Genomic DNA, 7,774 nt, shown 5'->3' on the forward strand with positions numbered 1-7,774 from the left:
CAGAAATGAGTTAGAATTAGCAAGCTGATCTTTGACCTACTCCCTAGGAAAAACACTGTGCCTACTTGTTCAAAGTATTTATAATGAGGCCCCTAACATATAATCTTCTCTCCCTCTCCCTCATTCTCTTTCTCTCCTTCTCTCTTCTAATGAAAGAATCTCAAAATGTTTATGAACTCTGAGCTAGGGCTATCTAGTCTTCCCACCCACCCAACATCCCTCAACACACACAGCTATGCCTTTGGTCAGCTGTCAGATGATATGACAACATGCTTAGCAGACATCTGCCCCGGGATTAATGGGCTTAGTATTTCTTTCACTATTAAAGATGAATTGCTAGACAGCTGTATTGAAAACCACAGCATACTTCTCAACACTGATGATGCATAGATGAAATGACCTATTTTCTAAATGGGGTCGTGAATAATATTCCTACCTCAGGAGCTATTTTTCCCGGCAAGAAAAGATTTAAAGAAACAACGAAGACCACAGTGTAAACTTCAAATCCAAATGTAGCTAAGCCTCCTTTTTGACTGTGTGTGAGTGCTGATAATGACATATTATTTGAGGATCGCTCTGGAATTCAGAATTTACCAAAAGAAAAAGTATAATAGAACGAATGCCTTGCTTTGCCAACACAAATCAGTAAAACAGTATGAAAAGCATATTGTTCAAATTCAGACTCAGGTTTCTAAGGAAGTGGCCCTGAACTGGTGACAACTTCAGTTAGCTTGCAAATGGATACAATTTTAAAAGCCACATAATGTTTGAGGAGTAAAGGAGATAAAAATATAAAAGCAGAATTGAACACATAGTTGGCACTAAATAAAGGCTAGTTCCCTGCCCTTCTTTTCCTTTTGAAGTTACCATTTTCACTGATTTAATTAGCATCAAACATTTGGATTTACTTGTAAATGCTCCTCTTGGCTGCAATACCAAGTTTTAGAGTCTAGATGTTTGAAGAGGACAGTCAGAATAGAGCATAAAAAAAAAGTTTTTAATTAATAAGATTTTTAAAGCATATATTGTATCCTATAAAACAGGAGGTACTTTAATTTTTCATATAAGCTAATTGTTCTTAAGAAGGAAGTGACATAAAAACAGAGTTAGAAGCTAGAAATAGAAAAAGAACACAGCAGGAAATGTGGATAAAGTGCTACCAGCCATGAGCTATTTTGACGGTTCCAACACAGAGATCTAGTCTATCTGCAGAAACCATAGTGCAACTGGGGGTGATGGATATATTATACAACCAGACTAGAAGCCTAGAGCGCCATTATAGGGCCCTGAATTCTCCTCATCTGATCTGTGACATTGAAAGTTACTGAAATGGCCAAAAGGTCAATATCCTCATTGGTAAAATGAAGAAAATCAATTGAATCATCAAGTTCCTTCCATTTCTAAACTGTCCATGAAATCTTTAGGGGAAATGTTTTCCTGAAATAACAGCAGACTGAGTGGCAACTGGATACGGATCTCAAAGAAATGGAAATTCAAAGACATTGGTTCTGAGGCGAGAAATTCTGCCCTTGGGGAGGGAACAGGAATTAGTGACTTGAGGCCAGACAATGAGCTCAGTCTCCTTTCTGGGCAGATTCATACAGCACAAAACAAAGGGCAGGAGGAGACAGTTTTCTTTAAAAGATAAAGACAAAATAAACATGGAAGTATTAAGCATATAAATAATTATTCAATCCCAGGAATCAAAAATAAAATGTTATTATTTTTTATCTAGCAAATTGGCAACCATGCAAAAGTTCATTTCCTTATCATGTTTGTGGGAATAAATTTACATTTTACCAATTTAGATAAAATTTTTCAATGACAATTTGACAATTCATAACAAAAACTTGTAAGTACTATATATTCATTGCTAATAACACCATTTCACTGTATTTATTCTACATATATATATTTAATAAATAATAATAATATAAATACATATATTTCTAATATATCTTTATTATTTCTATAGATTTATTCTATATATATTTAGTCGTCACAAATAATTATGAATGAGTTCAAATTTTTAGCTACAAATATGACTGTCATGTTATATCTGACATCAAATAATTATAAAAAACCTAAATATCTAACAATAGGGGAATTGTTAAATTGTGGCACTTTTTACTATAGGATACCATGTAATCATTTTAAAAAGCCTCATGGAACAATATTTAATGATGTATAAACATGTTCACAATTCATTGTTAAGTGAAAAAATGCTACAAAACAATGTGATCCCATTTTTGTAAGAATGTATATTTTTACATATGCCTAGAAAATAGAGGGGGGTGTGTGTACCTAAACAAATGTATTAGGTTTGCCCTATGAAATAACAATTTTATAAGACAAAAACAGTCAAATACCAGTCATTTCATAGGGTTCAACCTAACACATGACTGTACAGACACTGAAATAAGACTAGAAAAATATTCACAAAAATGTTGACTATGGGCATATCTTCAGTGATTACAGATACTTTTATTTTTTAAACTTCTTATAATTAAGATGTATTTCTTTTGATATAAGGAAAAAGTTGTAATGAAGTCAAAGACTTAATTTACACACAAGTTAAAAAAGCCTAAAATATGTAATTTCTTAACTACTGTGGCTTTCAAATCGCCACCTTCTGGTTAATAGAAATATATATATATATACATACACATAATCTGTGTATATATATTTATAAAATAATATATATTTTTGTAATATGTAAATACATATGTAAAATTAATCAAATGCCTAACCCTGTTTGAATGCAATCTGTTCCAAAGATTTAGGCACTCATATTAGGAAAGAATCACTCAGCAGGATGAAAATGCTTAGCCCTTCTGAACAGCCTCCCCTCCTATGCTTCCTTCCCAAGATAGCTCCCAGATGAATGCGAAGAAGGAGGGTTCAATGTCCTCATGTTAGTGGGAAAGACCTGGGGTCTTGGGCAGGATGTCCTCTACCTCTTCTGGTCTCCAGGGCTGTGTCCCTTGTCCCCTGGGGGTCTCCTGGCCTTCAGGGCTGAAATCTGAGGATGGTGTAACTGGCGACCTGATCACCCTTGGTTTGCTCAGTCTGCAGGCTGCAGACTCCTGAACATCTGTCGTGCCCTTCCTCCAGCCTCTGCTGTGGGGTCACCTCACCTTACCATCATGTGCACTACTGTAGATTCCTCACTTCTCAATTCTGCATCCCCATCGGACAAAGAACGACGGTAGCTTGGCAAAACTAAACCCCAGGGCCCCCTGTCTGCCTGGTCACACTGCTTTGCCCAGCTTACTTTGATGTGCCTGAGGTCCAGACTCTCTTGAAGTTAATTCACCTGAAATCATAGGCCTCTGGGGGGAAAATCAAGAGACACCTGACTCTCTCCATTCTTCCTCTCCTTCTCCATCTTTCCTCCATTTCCCAGGACAGAATATGGCCCAGCTTTGCTTTTACTTCCACTATACCCAGCACCTCCCCCCACCTACTCCAGCTAAATATGCTGGGCTCTCTCTCTGCACTATTAAAAAACTCTCTGAACAGAGGCATCTATGCTCAGTTATTAATCTGATAATGGGAAGTAGGAAGCCTTTCTCAAGAGATAGCTTGCAAAAACAATAGTTTATATCCTTCTGCTTTTCAATCATATAATATTAATAATGAATATTACCTTGGTCTTTCTCTTGGCATTTCTCCTATAAAAATTATGTAAATGAATACTGAGGGCAGAAGTGGCAAAGGTTTTTGACTCAAGAAAGGAAAAAAATAAATATTTTTAAACTGTATCTCCATTATAAAGTTATTTAAGAAAAAGAGTCGGCCTAAGTACGTACCTAGATAAAACAGACACCAGGAAAAGGTGAACTGAGAGTTGGAGGACACTAAAAGCTAATGAAGGTAATTAGAAAAAAGTACAAAATATAGAGAAAATTTGAGAGATAAGAACTAAAATGTCCTGTGTACTTGTAACATGATATTTCTCTACATACTCAAGTTTCTTCAGAGAGAAATAATTATGCTACACACACACACAACCTTCTGGCTACGGGCATAAAACTTTCTGGAGACCAAGATAAATAATCAAGACACGAATGTCTGTAGTTTATTTCTCTACCTCCTTGTTCCAGAAAGGGTTCCAAGCAGCTGACAGGGATAACTCTCACCCTACAGGAAAAATGAATGGTATATGATTAAGGAGCTTCAAAAAAGAAAAGACTGTTTCTTCATTTTAGAAGCATTTAAAGGTGTAAACTCTCTAGTTCACACAGAAAAAGAATTAAGAAAGGAAAGAAATGTTGAAAATGATATAGCTTTGTAAAGAAGATAAACCGAGGTATGGAAGAAAGTGATGATTTAATCAAGGAAAGCGTGGTGTAAGAGTGTATGGGACAGACATAGAGATCAGACTTGTGGTTGCCAAGGGATGGGGGGAGGGAGAGGGATAGACTGGAAATTTGGGGATGGTACATGCAAACTATTACATTTAGAATGGATAAACTACAAGGTCCTACTGTACAGCACGGGGAACTATATCCATTCACCTGGGATAAACCATAATGGAAAACAATATTAAAAAAAGAATATATGTGTGTGTAAAACTGAGTCACTTTCCTGTACAGCAGAGGTTGGCACACATTGTAAATCAACCCTATTTCAATAAAAAATAAAATAAAACAATTCAAAAATAAAGAGTGTGTAGGAAGTGAGCTGGGTGGCACAAAGCTTTAAGAAGACGACCCTGGAGGCTTTAGAGGGAGCAAGATGGAGGCCAAGAAGCCAGCAGCCATGCTGGCCCAGGTGGGGGAAAAGATAGTCTACATTTTTTTTTCTTTTTTTTTTTTTTGCTGCGTTGGGTCTTCGTTGCTGCGCGCGGGCTTTCTCTAGTTGTAGGGAGCGGGGGCTACTCTTCATTGAGGTGCACAGACTTCTCATTGCAGTGGCTTCTCTTGTTGTGGAGCACAGGCTCTATGCGTGTGGGCTTCAGTAGTTGTGGGCGCGTGGGCTGAGTAGTTGTGGGCGCGTGGGCTGAGTAGTTGTGGCTCACGGGCTCTAGAGCGCAGGCTCAGTAGTTGTGGCGCACGGGCTTAGTTGCTCCATGGCATGTGGGATCTTCCCGGACCAGGGATCGATCCCGTGTCCCCTGCATTGGCAGGAGGATTCTTAACCACTGCGCCATGAGGGAAGTCCCCAGGATAGTCTAAATTAAGGCAGCAGCAGTGGAATACACGTGAGAGGGGTTACAAAAATAAAATAAGCAAGACTTGGCCAATGATTAGATTAAGGATGGAAGGAAATGGTGGGGTCCATGACAACTATGGGGCTCCAAGCCAAGCCAACTGCAGGAATGATAAAAACAATATGAGAAATGGCCCACTTCCAGTCTTGCTCTTCAAACAGAATGATGGTAATTTATTTTCCACATACAAGTTTTCTGTGATAACAATATCAATAGATGTAAAAGTAAAGAAGGAAAATTCTAAAAATTCAAAAATTTGTTCTGAATCAGTACATTTAATAGCAGTAAGAAGCACTCTAATTTAGAACATGTTTGTCATTTCTTATCTTCAAAGGATAAAGGAAATCAGAAAGATAAAACACTGACTTAACCAAAAGTTTTTGAATTTACAAGTGTCATTTCACATTGAGTTTATACACCTTGTGGATTGCTTTATTTTTGCATAGTTATCTAAGTACTTTTTGCTCCAAGTGGTAGTTGAGTTGAATTCTGATTACTAGTTGAGTTTTCTGGGTTTTCTTGAAGTTTATTCTTTTGGTAGAAAAAATGTAAAGCTATATGTAGACTGTTATCTACATATAGATAACATGGTACCAGACTAGGATGTTTGGAAAATCAGTGTTTGATTAACAATTATCATCTGGAGGGGACTTTACTCATATAACTACTCAGATGTATAAAGAAAGTCGTAGCTTCCTTATGTTCTTTAACTGATCTAATCTTTTGCATGTATTTTTTTATTGAGACGTAATTCACATACCGTGTCCCTTTTAAGTGTCCAACTGAGTGGTTTTTAGTATATTCACAAAGTTGGGCAGCCATCACCACTGTCTGATTCCAGAACATTTTTGTCACTTCAAAATGAAACCTTTATTCCCATCTTGCCCCTAGGTTCTTCATGACCTTTTTTTTTTTTTCTTAGATTCCATATATATGTGTTAGCATACGGTATTTGTTTTTCTCTTTCTGACTTACTTCACTCTGTATGACAGACTCTAGGTCCATCCACCTCACTCCAAATAATTTTATTTCTTTTTATGGCTGAGTAATATTCCATTGTATAGATGTGCCACATTTTCTTTATCCATTCGTCTGTCGATGGGCATTTAGGTTGCTTCCATGTCCTGGCTATTGTAAACAGAGCTACAATGAACATTTTGGTACATGACTCTTTTTGAATTATGGTTTTCTCTAGAGAATGGACTTGAGGATATGGGGAGAGGGAAGGGTAGGCTGTGACCAAGTGAGAGTGGCATGGACATATATACACTACCAAATGTAAAATAGATAGCTAGTGGGAAGCAGCCACATAGCACAGGGAGATCAGCTCGGTGCTTTGTGACCACCTAGAGGGGTGGGATAGGGAGGGTGGGAGGGAGACGCAAGAGGGAGGGGATATGGGGATATATGTTTATGTATAGCTGATTCACTTTTTTATAAAGCAGAAACTAACCATTGTAAAGCAATTATACTCCAATAAAGATGTTAAAAAAATAAAAATTTAATTTAATTTAATTTAAAAAAAATGAAACCTTCACCCATTGGCAGTCACTCCCCACTCTCTCCTCCCCCGAGTCCCTGGTAACCTCTAATCTACTTTCTGTCTCTATGCATTTGCCTATTTTAGCTATTTCGTACCAGTTGGATCATACACTGTGTAACCAACCAAACTGCCCCTATGAACTCTTACCCCATTGGGTGGCAGTAAAAATTTACTTTCGCTCAAATTTAGCAATTAATATCGCAGATGTTTCCAGTTTAAGAGAACTTAATTTTGGTACAGACTCATTAAGCTTAAAGCACACTCACTAACGGATTGCTTCTCCCCTTCCTTCTTCCTTCCCATGTCGATCTGGGTATAGCAGAAACCTGAGGAGTCCTCCTAGCACTGGTGGGAGGGGAGCTGGCCTCCTCTGCTGGCCTCTGCACAGTAATGGCCTGACAACACTGGGCTCTGGATCTGTGCCCCTCGGCACGGCTGGTCCCAACTGGACTCTTGGCAGACGATGGCTTCCCTTGCCGCTGACATCTGAGCCCAACACTGCCTTCAGCCACCCAGACCACTGCCCATGGCAGCCTCCTCTTGCCAGCTCCTGGCCTCTGCCAGTTCACGATCCTCTGCATCCACAGTGACGGTGGGCCTGGGCCTTTTTTTCCCCACTGTCCTCCCTGCGCCTGTCATAGAGTCTAGCATATAGTAGGCACTCAACAATATTTTTTGAATGGGTGAATAAATCCTTCAAAATTCAGCCAAAATATTATCTCCTCTGTAAACCTTTCTTTAATGCTCCCACCCCTCCTTACCCTCCACTGCTTGTTCTGTGCTCCCATGACAAGTGAATCTTGCTGTCAATGGAGCATTTTCAGGCTGTATTATAAGCCACTGTATGTGTATCATCTCTCATACGTTATAAATCCCACCTGTCCCTCACTGCCCAGGGGAGAAGCTTCCCATGGCCTCCCTCATATCCTTGCCACATAAAAGGTATGCTCAATAAACATTAAAAGTAATTGAAGCCTGGTCATTTTTAATTAGCTAGATTTCTTTTTAAAAATAAC

This window comes from Orcinus orca, chromosome 21 (genome assembly GCF_937001465.1).
Source record: "Orcinus orca chromosome 21, mOrcOrc1.1, whole genome shotgun sequence".
Taxonomy (NCBI): Eukaryota; Metazoa; Chordata; class Mammalia; order Artiodactyla; family Delphinidae; genus Orcinus; species Orcinus orca.